Source organism: Fopius arisanus, unplaced genomic scaffold (genome assembly GCF_000806365.1).
Source record: "Fopius arisanus strain USDA-PBARC FA_bdor unplaced genomic scaffold, ASM80636v1 scaffold00110, whole genome shotgun sequence".
NCBI classification, from domain to species: Eukaryota; Metazoa; Arthropoda; class Insecta; order Hymenoptera; family Braconidae; genus Fopius; species Fopius arisanus.
In genome coordinates this window covers 91743-104283 of record NW_011887849.1, presented here as the reverse complement: position 1 = coordinate 104283, position 12541 = coordinate 91743, and the positions used below count along the sequence as shown (strand labels likewise).

Here is a 12541-nt window from a genome sequence, read left to right as displayed (position 1 = left end):
CCTTTTCCACGGTTGATGTGAGTACCGCGGCGAGGGGAAATGGGGTAGGGGGAAGGAGTTTCTCGGGAATGGGTTATCCAATGGTGGCAAAAAAGAGTAACTTAAACCTAACTTAGCCTAGGAAAAATAATAAGTATTAACTCGGCGGCCTGGGGGGGGGGGGGGTGCAAAATTCTGCCTCGTCACAAAATTTGTGTTACACGTTGAAAAAAAAATGTCTCTGAACATGATACTAATTAATTCTTATGGAATTGCATAGATTTTCAGTTGAAAAGTGATTGATAGTTGGAGTGAAAAAAATGAACGGACGAATTGTTTTTTTAAATTGATTTTTACTCGTTTTTATGTGTGATGAATAAAAAAAAGGAATGAAAAGGTCAAAAAAAGATTTTTTCCGTCATTTTAGAGTTTTTGGCAGTTAATAAATAATTAATTATTCAGTTGAAACAATCGTAGACTCAATCAGTTAAACCAGGGGAGATGAGAGAGGTATTTCAATCCTAAAAACAAAAAAAGAAAATAATCAACAACATTAAAAAAAAGAAGAAAAAAAAATAGAAGGGGAGAAATACTTTTTTTTTTAATGTTCATTAATGCTTTTGTGCTATCTTCAGTTTTTTCGATGAATTGGCACTAGCAGTATTACTCTCTTCCTGCAATGTCATCAATGGCTTGCATAGAAGAAGATATTTGAGAGTAGTTACTTGCGAATCAACTAGAGTTATGCAAGAAGGGGCCTGAACGCAGAAAAAGTAGCAGTTTCCTGAAAAAAAGTATTGAAAAAAATAATAATTCAATCACAGATGTAAATAAAAGTAGAAAAAAATAGAATTGCAAGGAATATAAATGACCATTTCTGATAACAGAGCCCAAGCACTGAACATGTTGTCCCTTTGTGAATTCACAAATAAAGTCAGGAGCATAATCAGAAATTTTGACATCCAGGAAATACTTATCAGCAGCGATTGAACCGAAACAAGTATTGTCAATGCTGTTATTCTGTTTTTTAATCACAGCCCAAGGAGTTTTCACGAATCCTTGAACAGCTGAAAAAGATAGACAATAAAATTTGAATTGAAATGAAGGAATGAAGAAAAAAAAATGTGAACATAAAACATGCAATGAAACTTGCCAATAATTTTCTTATGTTCCGCCACATTGATCAAAGGAACGACCGGAACAGAATCATTCAATTCAGCAACTGAAGGAAGTTTGATCTTACCCAAATCAGTCACGATGGTATTGGACTGTAAAACCAATTCATAAGGAGTGGTTCCAGAATTAAATTGATCAGAGACTGATTTTGGGAAACTTCCTTCGATATGAATTACCTAGAGAAGGATGAAAAACATATTAACAGCTGAATAAATCAGCAGAAAAAATGTATACTATATGTAAGTTTTTGAGATATCGAAGAAAAACGACTTTTCGAAAAAGAACTATATTCAGGAAATAATCAATCGATCGAACTGACATTTTGCACAAAGTTCGAGACCAATGATGAATTGGAGTAATTATTGGAGTAGTTATTAGCATTATTAGAAAAAGAAATGCACATATGAATAGAGACATTTTCGGATAACATCAAATCTTCACATTCATTAATCGACTAGTTCTCATTATGATCGTGAAAGGAAAACCAACAATGAAAAGAAAACAAAAACCGTAGCTTCTGATGGCTGTAGTGAAATTTTCATGATAAAATTTATTCGTTCTTCGTTCTCCCTTATAGAAAAAAATTCTCAGGGGAAATCAATAGAACTTCTCTGAAAATATGTAGTTCAAGAGATACTTCGATAGACAAGTTTGATTATGAAACTAGAACAATAATGTTTGTTGAGCGTCAGTAAATTGAAGCCAAATAGGAGAATTTTTCATTGAACCTTTTCTGGAAGTTTCATTGTGTTCTAAGAAAAGTTCGAGAAATGGGAGAGTTCAAAAGAAGGCAAGAAATTCGGTCCTGTGCTCCAATTAGTTCATAAATGTTTAAATAGTGTGTGAAAAATTTTTAGAACCTCAATTTCCATATAAAAAAAAATATCGCAAAAAATGAAAGAAACTTCTTAAAAATATAGATCTTTATGATACAAATTCGCTCGTGAATTTTCAGATTTTTGAAAATGAACTTTTTGAGAAATTCGTGTTTTTCGAAAAAAAAATTGTTTCCATGATTACGCTTTCAAAACACTTGCAGCAAAACACTATTTTTGTGCTCATTCTAAAGATTTTTCATAATATTATCGATTATCAATAACGAAATTCCCATACCTTCAAAGCCAAAACCTATTTTAATGAAATGAGGAAACAAAAAACTATGAGAACAATACAAAATGTCTAAGAAATCATAACTGAATCGAAATTTTTTTTTCACCTGAAATTTTTACGGAGGCTTTGTTAAATCGTGAAAGATGTGATGAGAAATCACGAATCAAATCGGAGATATCGACTCTTTCCGATTACCAAGTTGATGTGGAACTATCCCAATGACAATGATTAACGTCGAAAAGCCGAAAAATAAATAAGGGAAGAAAACGAGAAAGAAATAAATGATATAGTGATAGGAAACTTGACTCACGTGTTGTACTACAAGTTTATCGATAAACTTCTCAATCGTATCACCCCACATTACACATTGGACACTTTTCCCATCGTTATTGTGAACATAAAAAGTGCATACGGTATTCACAGTTCCATTTTTACATTTGACTGTCTCCACACCTTTGACGAGATGGACGATAACAACGATCTCACTAGAAAATTGGAAAAATAATAAACAAAAGGAAAATGACAATTAAATTTTCACAGTTAAGAGAAGATATAAAAAGAAATATACGTAAATATGAGTTTCGACGAAAAATTGTTCTAAAATACTTCTTGAAATATTTTGAGGCTAGAAATGATTTTATTCTATTGTAAGCTCGAATACTACTTACACAAGTTTGGTTGTGAATGGGTAAATTTCCTGTAAATACTCAGATGAAGTCAGCAAATCATAGTCAGTAAAGAGGTTGGGATCAGGGATATCAGGTTCGATCTGAGAAAGCTCTGATGAATTGACAGTAACAGCTTGATTGTAGGATGCTTGAGATGATCAAGCAGTTGAAAATTCCGACATAATTGAAATGGTGATACTCCGACGGGATAATATATGTTATCAATAAAATAAAATGATGAAGAAAAAGTAGGATCTGTCAGTTCTCGTCTATATGTTGATATATGCCAGATATCACAAATGAGAATCGAGGAATTTTTTTGTTTTTCGTTATGAATCGAAAATGGGGCATATAGAAAGCAGGAATAATGTAAATGGAGTCAATTATACTGTGAAGACCAGTTTGTTATGAATTTACCACTAAATCGAAGAGAGAAGAATTTTTATGAGAAAATGTCTTATCGATCTGATTTTAATGTGGAAAAAAATCATTTAGTAACCATAATTAAGTTATTTAGAATAATATTATTTCATAATAATAATATAATGTTTTTCTATAATTACAATTGAATTGTTATATGAACCGAAGAATTTGATTTTCTTTTAGGGTGAAAATAGAAAAAAAGAGGAAACGAAGGAAATTAGGCGATTGTAATATATTACTGATCTGATTAAGGACACATGTGGAAAAAAATGCAATCAGTGATGAAATTATTGATTATCAAATTATATTGATAGTTTGAGTGCTTTTGAGATGGAGAAAAAACAGAATTAGTAATAAATAGGTTTGAAATGTCATTAATACAGGTTTAATAAAAATCCCATGCAACTCAGATAACGCGCGCGAAGCGCGCGACCTTCCTAGTGTTGTCAAAAAAACGATGGGCCGTACGGCATTTTTCCATCAGATATTTTTTGTTGCAAGTTCGATTTGCGACAAAAAATAATCAATGGAAAAATCTCCGGAAGCCCATTGTTTATTAGATAATTGATGCAGAGGGCGTTTTTAACTAAAAATCTAAAAATCACAGCGATCGCTCTGTCCATTTTTGAGACAATTGTTTAATTATTAATTATCTCATCAACCATGAGAACTAGCAAAATTTATCAGAGAATCTTTTTTTTTGTTAATGAGATTTAACAAAAAAAAATTCTCCTGATAAAATTTTGTCAAATTCTCGGTTCATGCTATAATTAATAATTAATTAATTGTCCGATAAATGGCAAGGGGATTGCCCGCGATGTTCCCAAAAATTCCCTGTGGCGAAACTGTTTTTGCAGTTATCTTTTAAACAATTGGGTTTTTGGGATTTTTCCATTGATTATTGTTTAGTTGAGGACGTTGCTTTTGGGTGGTCGGGCGTCGGAAAATTGGAAATGGTGTGTCGGGATAAGGGTGATCAAGTGGAACAAAAACCGAAGTATAAACCACTGCGTTTTAATATTCACCTGTCGAGATTATGTACAAAATATATATAGAGTCGTTGAGTAATCTTTGAGTTATTTAAACGAGTTGAGCTACGTTGATTTAGACTATTAATTAATCATTGATTACAAAGAGAAGTTGCACGTCCGTTCAGATCACTCCCGGCGTAACGCTGAGAGGCGTTAATGTACACGAAAAGTTGAGATGCTGTTTAGGCGATGTTGACGGTACGAATGAATTTGGGGGGGGTCCGAAGGTGGTTGCTGACTCTCCGTTAACGATCCGATGAACCCCGGAAGTGTCCGCAATTCGTCGATTAATTGTCATTGAGTTGGGGGGCGTTTTTTCATGTCTACTTTCAACAATTATTATTTGTTGCAAATTGAATTTGCAACAAAATAATCTCATGGAAAAATTCCATAAGCCCAATGGTTTATTTAATATCAACAACAAACGGTTTGATAGTTTTTAGATGTTATAAAAAAGACGATGGGCTGTACGGCATTTTTCCATCATATTTTTTTTGTTGCAAATTCGACTTGCGACAAAAAATAATATTAATAATACGCGGATATGGTGGCCATTTATGGTTTAGCGGGTGGAAATGGTGCGGAAGCTGTCCGGATTTATGCGGAGCAATTTTCCAACCTAGTGGTTCCCGATCCACGTAGTTTCCGAAACGCTTTTCAACGGCTGAGGGAGGGTAACATCCTCCCAAGGCACGGCGAAGGGCGTTCAAGACGTGTGGATCGGGTACATCTGGAAGAGGCGATTCTCCAGAGAGTCGAGGAGTCTCCGGAGCTGTCAGTCCGGGGGATCGCGTCATCTATAGACGCTTCCATTTCGACGGTGCACCGCGTGATGAGGGTCGAAGGTTTACAACCGTGGAAACTTACCCCGGCGCAAGAGCTAAAGCCAGAAGACCTGCCGAACCGAGTGAACTTCTGCCAATGGCTGCTCGACAGAAGTCGCGATCCAGAATTCATGGGCAACGTATGCTGGACTGACGAGAAGCTTTTCGTAAGAAAGGGAAGTATCAACCAGCACAATGAGCATCATTGGGCTTTTGAAAATCCCCGTCTTACGAAAGAAACGAATTTCCAGTTTCGTTGGGACACCATGAATATCTGGGGAGGGATAAATGGTGACGAAGTTCACATTCATCACCTTCCAGGACGTCTCGACGTAAGTATTTTTTATTCGGTTACAATTAGGATTTTTTTTTTATCTGAATTTTATTTGTTTATGTTTCAGGGTGGCAATTATCTGGGATTTCTCCGAGATCGCCTGATAACTGTCGTCAGGGACGGTCCTGCCGACAGTGCTGTCTGCTTACAGCACGACGGAGCTCTAGCCCATACGTCTGTAGCCGTGGTCGACCAACTTGACAAGTGTTTCCCAGATCGCTGGATCGGGAACAGGAGCGACCGGGACAGGGGTGGACGTCTGCAACCACCATTTGCGAGGCCTCCGCGTTCTCCAGATCTCTCTCTGCTGGATTTTTTCTTGTGAGAGACACTGGAGGCCCGGATATACGAACACCATCCAGGGACTCAGGAGGAAGTGATAGCTCTGCTGCACGCTGCAGTTCCAGCGATCACCCCTGATGAGCTAGGTGGCATAAGGAGGAATCTCGTATGGCCCATCGTTTTTTTTATAACATTGAAAAAAAATCAAACTGTTTGTTGCTGATATTAAAGAAACCATTGGGCTTATGGAATTTTTCCATGAGATTATTTTGTTGCAAATTCGATTTGCAATAAATAATAATCAATGAAAAAATCCCGGAAACCCAATTGTTTAAAAAATAACTGCAAAAACAGTCTCGCGACTGGGAATTTTTGGGAAAATCGCGGGCAATCCCCTTGCCATTTATCGGATAATTAATTAATTATTAATTATCTCTTGAACCGAGAATTTCACAAAATTTTATAAGGAGAACTTTTTTTTGTTAAATCTCATTAACAAAAAAGAGATTCTCCTATAAACTTTGCTAGTTCTCGTGGTTGATGAGATAATTTATAATTAAACAATTGTCTTAATAATGCACAGAGCGATCGCTGTGAGTTTTAGATTTTTAGTTAAAAACGCCCTCTTCATCAATTATCTAATAAACAATGGGCTTTCGGAGATTTTTCCCATTGATTATTTTTTGTCGCAAATCGAATTTGCAACAAAAAATTTCTGATGGAGAAATGCCGTACGGCCCATCGTTTTTTTTATAACATTTAAAAACGATCAAACTGTTTGTTGCTGATATTAAATAAACCATTGGGCTTAGGTGATTTTTCCATGAGATTATTTTGTTGCAAATTCAATTTGCAACAAATAATAATTGTTTGTTGACGTAACTGTTGAGTAAGGTGGATCGGAAGAAGGTCAGGAAAATGCGGTGACTGTCTAAAAAATGTAGTAACTCGCGAAATTATCACACACAACGATTATCAATTTATTGAAACGCGTGGTGAATTTAATGCGGTTTTTACAATAATTCACACGTTGAGTTATGTTGAGATACAATTTGAAGTTAAATTAATTGCTGAATACGTTGAGATATAATTTGATTTAGTTGAATTGATAGTTGATTTATTGGGTGATTTTACTCGGTGAGTTCCGTTGAGTTTATGGTGAGGTTTAGATTAGATGTTAGCACGTTCACTGCTTGATACGAACAGAGAGCGTTGAGGGGGGGGGGGGGGGGTGATGGTGTTCTTGATGGTTTGGAGATGACCGTTGACCGATGGGTCACGATCATTTCCGGGTTTTCCCGATCGATCTGGTGAAAAGCCACCAATATTTTTGTCCATTTTAAACAATAATCAATGGAAAAATCCCAAAAACCCAATTGTTTAAAAGATAACTGCAAAAACATTGCCGCGGATTGATGCGAGAGAGTGAGAGAGAATACCATGCCTTCTCTCTCACGCTCACGGGTGAACAAAGAACTTGATCCTGCCTCCTTCTGGCTCGAAGGGGAATCACTCATACTCGAGCGCGACAGCCACACCGACGTATTGCCGCTTAACGCGGCAGCGTCATTGGCTGTCCTGTTTACCCCAGTATCTCCGGAGGGGTGCTTCCGATCCAAAAGTGGTAAAGGACTTTTTGGTTCAGACTCACCCCCTGTACATGCTGGTTCAGTATCGGCACGTACATCTCGGACACCTTGTATACAGGACATAACTACCCCTTCCACTACCGCCTAATCGTATTCAATCCATACAATACAAACACTACAAGTTACATGAAATTTGTGCACGGTTACATTATATGAATCGCCCTCAAACTTTTCTTTGATATAAGTTTTCCCACTTTTCTATTAATATTGGCAAAAATATGCCCATAGCGACCGGCTCATTTCAATAGTTTCCCGATTTCGATTATCTTTCGGTTACATTGAAGTCACTAAGCTGTGTTGCGGACGCCGCAGTTACTATGGTTAAAATTTTTGCATATCTGGAAAACTTGGAGTAACAACACAAAAAAAGGGAACTTGAAGAAAACACCACATAATAGTGAGGAATGTCGGTATGCCCGGCCTAACTATCGATTATGCGAGGTAACCACAACAAAATGGACTGCCTGGCAGGTATTCAAGTGGGCGTCTTTACGGCTTGAGAGGCGTTAAGGAGTGACCTTCAAGGGGACAATACCTGGAAACTACCAATCATCTCAAAAGTAATCACACAATTGTTTAAAGCCACAACTAAAGAGATCCTTTTCACTTTTTTTCTTCTCTCTATTGAATCTGGGGGATAATAACTTAAACAATCCTCCAATGGTAACCGCAGTTGAGAGTTGATCCTCCAATGAATTATAAATGTCGGTAATTTAGAGATGGACCACATCAACCATGGGTTGGCCGATATCGACAAATGAAAAGGCAGGCCAATAGGGGGCAGATCTGCCCTGGGTTATACGTTGGTCGAGACCATGATGTCGCGTGCACCCTATATCCGACGAAAGTTATGAGATGGCTTCCACGAATCGGCACAATTCACCAGATGATTTCTTGTAGTCCAAACAAGGGGAAATCTCCAGCTTCAAAGGTGCTACTCCATTTGACACGCCAGTCTTCTAATGAATACTAGATATCCGTCGTCAGAGGAGATGTCAAATTTATGGGCCATGAACGTCAGAAAAATGTGTAGATATGCCACTTTTGATATTAGAAGAATATTAATCAGTGAGAGGCCAATGGGCGCTCGTCCCGTCTTCATCTCAAAAACTTCTCTCGCACCTGGCTAAATGGGGGGTCACTCCGGGCTGAGGGCAAATTACCCAGAAACATCCCTTTTGAATACATTGTGAAACATATGAAGATGCGTCCCACCATACCTCAAAAAAAGTTGAATGACGAAATATCAAAATTGCAACGGACGCAGGGGATGGACGCCTGAACATTGAATGAAGGGCCGTTTTTCGCCAAATAAAGTCGGTCTAAATTAAATATTCGACTCGACATCTTCAAGTTCTCTGATCCTCTGACGTCACCACTCGGCATGGTCTGAGCGTACAACTAGACTCTCCTTGCAACTCCAGATTGAGTACGCACTTTTAATTACAACCAACAAGACCAAAGTAAAATTTCGAATCTTGGCTATCAAGGAGGGGCCCTGCTCATTATTAAAACTGACCCTTCGAGAATAAAATCGTAAATCCCTCAGCGGACAACTGGGTTCATCCCGAGCGTTCAGCTGAAGATATTTCTTCAAGCCACCACCGACCTGGTAAATTACTCAGCGCACAACTGAGATGACCCTGAGGGTGCAGCTCCGAGATTTTTCTCCGCTTAACAACAAAAAGCTGGAGGAGAACCAAGTTGTGCCTGAGTAGACAACTCAGCCCCATCAACACTACCAACACCTCCTAAGTCATCACGTCATCATCACCAGCGCTAAAGAAGCGTGGTTGAGCGTTTTCAACTCCATTAGTGCTACAGGATCTAGCATATTTTTGGAGTTTTCCGGAATCGACTGCAAAGAGGAAACACCAAGAGATCGTCTCTTCTCTCCTGCCCTTTATTGCTATAACCGTAAGTCGGAAAAACACATTAACACCATTCACACTCTTCTCTCCGACACTTTTCTCATCTCTACCACTGGTTTTTATCTTGGACTTTTACTATTCTGCATCTCCAGTGAAGTGTAATAAATATAAAATCTATTTAATGGGAAACTTAAGGGTATCTTTTTCTTTGTGTGCTTATTTCTCATATTAAACCCATTGTGTACTTCAGCACATAGCCCCACGCAATAGGCCCCACTAAGTGAGATTTATAAGATCGTTACTCCTTCGGACACTACCTGTCGTGACTAGTTACGGTTAACTGACGTGAAGGGTCTACAGCAGTAAGTGGCCAGTATTGAGGAATTTCCCACGCTCCCTCCCCCCTTTTTTCCAGGAAATGGACGTGCACGTGCTGGTATATCCCCCCTCCATCCCCCCCCCCCAGGCTGTATTGCGTAGAAGCGTGTCTAGACACGTTCATCCCTTTGGTCACGCCCTTATCACGATTTTCTTAAAAAGTACATGTCGTCCGGCAATAGGCTTTCAGACTAGGCGCCAACTTTGGTTTTTCCTTAAAAGATAGATACGAACAATAGACATCCGGTGGAATGTGGGCGGTGGGTGGGAAAGGGAAAAAATATCTAATATACAGTTTATAGGGTTACAAAAATGGTTTATTCAGAAATTATTATTATTATTATCAGCCACGATACATATTATTATTATTATTAATTTTAAGAGATTATTATAATTTTTATCAAGTAATTGATTAAGTTATAAATGTTTTATCTTTTAAACAACGTTGAATACAATGCAAAACACCTCTGCCAGATAGGCTCTGAAAAGGTCTACTTAAATTTTTACGCTTACAAGTTTTGTTAGCCGTAATTTTTTTAAACATTTTCAATACAATGCGATCGGTAAGTTTTGTGTCTGAAGTAAATAATTTATGAAAGGACTGTAGAGGCCGATCATTGAACAACCAGTGAAGCACAGTAATGCAGTACTGCCTACAAACATCAGCCGATATATCTTGGAGTCTTTTCTGGCTCCATTCATATACGCGGCAATTACGCCTAAGGCGTTGATCGATTCTTGAGTCGAAGGGTAGCATTCCGAAGCTGTCAAAATAGACTGCTCGTCCATCGGAACCGAGATAAATGGCAACCCAGTGTCGTCCTTCCTGGTTGTGATTATCGGTGTTGACGATGATGGCACAGGGTCGGCTCCATGACCAGGGGACCCGGTCAGCAGGGTAGACTCCTCCAATTGATGCATCGGTATGCGGTAGCACTTTCAAGAGCTCGCGGGTATTCATAAAGCGACGTCACACCGGAATGATTATTGCGGCTTTTTAGGACCCAGGTAGAGCAGATTTATGGTGTGGTGCCTTGACCGCCTGTTTACACTCAACTAACGCTATTGCTGAGTGATCTTCTATTAAATAGATGCTTCTGCTCCTCACCCACTATAATCGACAATGACCTGTCTTGTCGAGTCGTTTTCAAGCAAATTATCATATTCCGCATATAGCAAACAGTTTACATTTAATTCCGAAGCTTTATTAAAGCGGACTTCAATGCGAACACTCCCGCTCCTTACGAGATTCCAGTGCCCAGCAGAAATTGCAGATAAATCTGGAGTTAGGTCAAATGCGAATAAGCAGAAGCCCTCAGAATATGCTCGACGACCAATGCCATTGCCATGATCACTAAAATGTGTACGGGTTCCAGCAAATAGGGTATTGAAAGCCTCCACATCCAGGCACGCATCGCTTGTATAACAGGGTTGTAATGGTTTCGTAGGTATCTGACGCCCATCCACATTCAACCATAAAAAGTTGATTGCAAAGTTCTGGAAGTTGAAGGGGTTCTTCTTTCTCATTCCATTAAAACTGGTATTTTCAACAAAACCAACAATGATTCTCTCAGGTAACTGTCCCAAAATGGCGTTATCTATCGTCTCCCCTAAAATTCCACTATGCATGACAAACGATTTAACCTCGACTCGTGTCAAGGGATACTTTGCAGTTGTCTTTGCCAATGTTTTTGCATGGGCTATAAGGATTCCAGGGCTGAATCTCACACGTCGTATAATCAATGAAGCCTCCTCAATTTTTACTTTATAATTATGAGGGGTATCATCCATGAGACAATATTCATCCTTTGCTCGAATCAGACGAACTCGTAGCTCCACACCGTTCATGAAAAATTTATCTTGATTGAAAACATCGCAATGCAAATGTCCAAGCATATCAAACGTCCTTCCTCCTCTCTTAAATACATGTCGAGCCGTTAGACCGCTATTTTTTCGTAAATCATCGCTGACAATTACAGGGGTGTCCATAGCAGAATATGTATCGGTTGCCCACAAGGCCATCCCAAGGTGTGAGGCTTTAGCATCTTGGCCATAATTCAGTAGTGTTTCAATGTAAGCTCTATATGCGTAGAAATTGTTTGGTGGTGTAACAACTTTTTGATTAAAGTATACATCCACTTGATTGAACATTGAATGCAGAAAATAATTGACAGGGCCGACTGAATCATCGCTTGCAGCAGTTCCATCAGGCCTAAGAATTTTCGCTCGGATTTTTATTATTGTGTGAGCCAGATCAATGTATTCTTCTCCATGGCCTGGCACGATAAATTCAATCGGCGTGTCATCTGACAGTGTCGATACAGGGTTATAATAAACAAATTGAGAATTTTCGGTGCTTGTCTGTGTCGGGGGGATAGTAAATAGATCCAGCTCCGACTTCACGGACTCGGAAGAGTGTGAATGTAAAAACGACATGATGCTTAATGGAAAATGTCGTACAAATCACGAGTCCCGGTTTTTGATTTATTTTTCTTCACTTTTTTCACTTTTTTCTTATTTTTTTGTGCAGGCTTATTCTTTTTGGGCTTCGCTGTCTTGACCGATCCGCGCCCAGTCAACTTATGCGTCGCGAGGCGCTTACGCTTTCTTTTATACCCCGATCCACGCATCATAGACCCAATTTTTTCTTTAGCCTTTCTTTTCAAGTTCAATCCCGATTCCGCTAAGCGATCTTCAAGCGCCACCTTCAATGGCCTTCCGTTCGTCACTACATCCCCCACTACATTCATCCCCGCATTAAGAGCTTCTTTACCGACCGCTCGAGCCGCGCTGCCGAGGAAGGGTAGAATGCGGCG

At 38.8% G+C, this 12541-nt stretch overlaps 2 long non-coding RNA genes across 2 annotated transcripts; both read right to left on the bottom strand.

Moving 5' to 3' along the window:
- Window positions 1-400: 400 nt before the first annotated feature.
- LOC105271439 (uncharacterized) lies at window positions 401-1039 on the bottom strand. The gene is made up of 3 exons (XR_892649.1): window positions 852-1039; window positions 573-763; window positions 401-500 (listed from the first exon to the last, which is right to left on the bottom strand). It is a non-coding gene; the product is annotated as an uncharacterized lncRNA (long non-coding RNA).
- A 99-nt stretch (window positions 1040-1138) lies between these two features.
- LOC105271438 (uncharacterized) lies at window positions 1139-3195 on the bottom strand. Its single transcript, XR_892648.1, has 3 exons — window positions 2934-3195; window positions 2576-2750; window positions 1139-1331 (listed from the first exon to the last, which is right to left on the bottom strand). It is a non-coding gene; the product is annotated as an uncharacterized lncRNA (long non-coding RNA).
- Between the last annotated feature and the right edge of the window lie 9346 nt (window positions 3196-12541).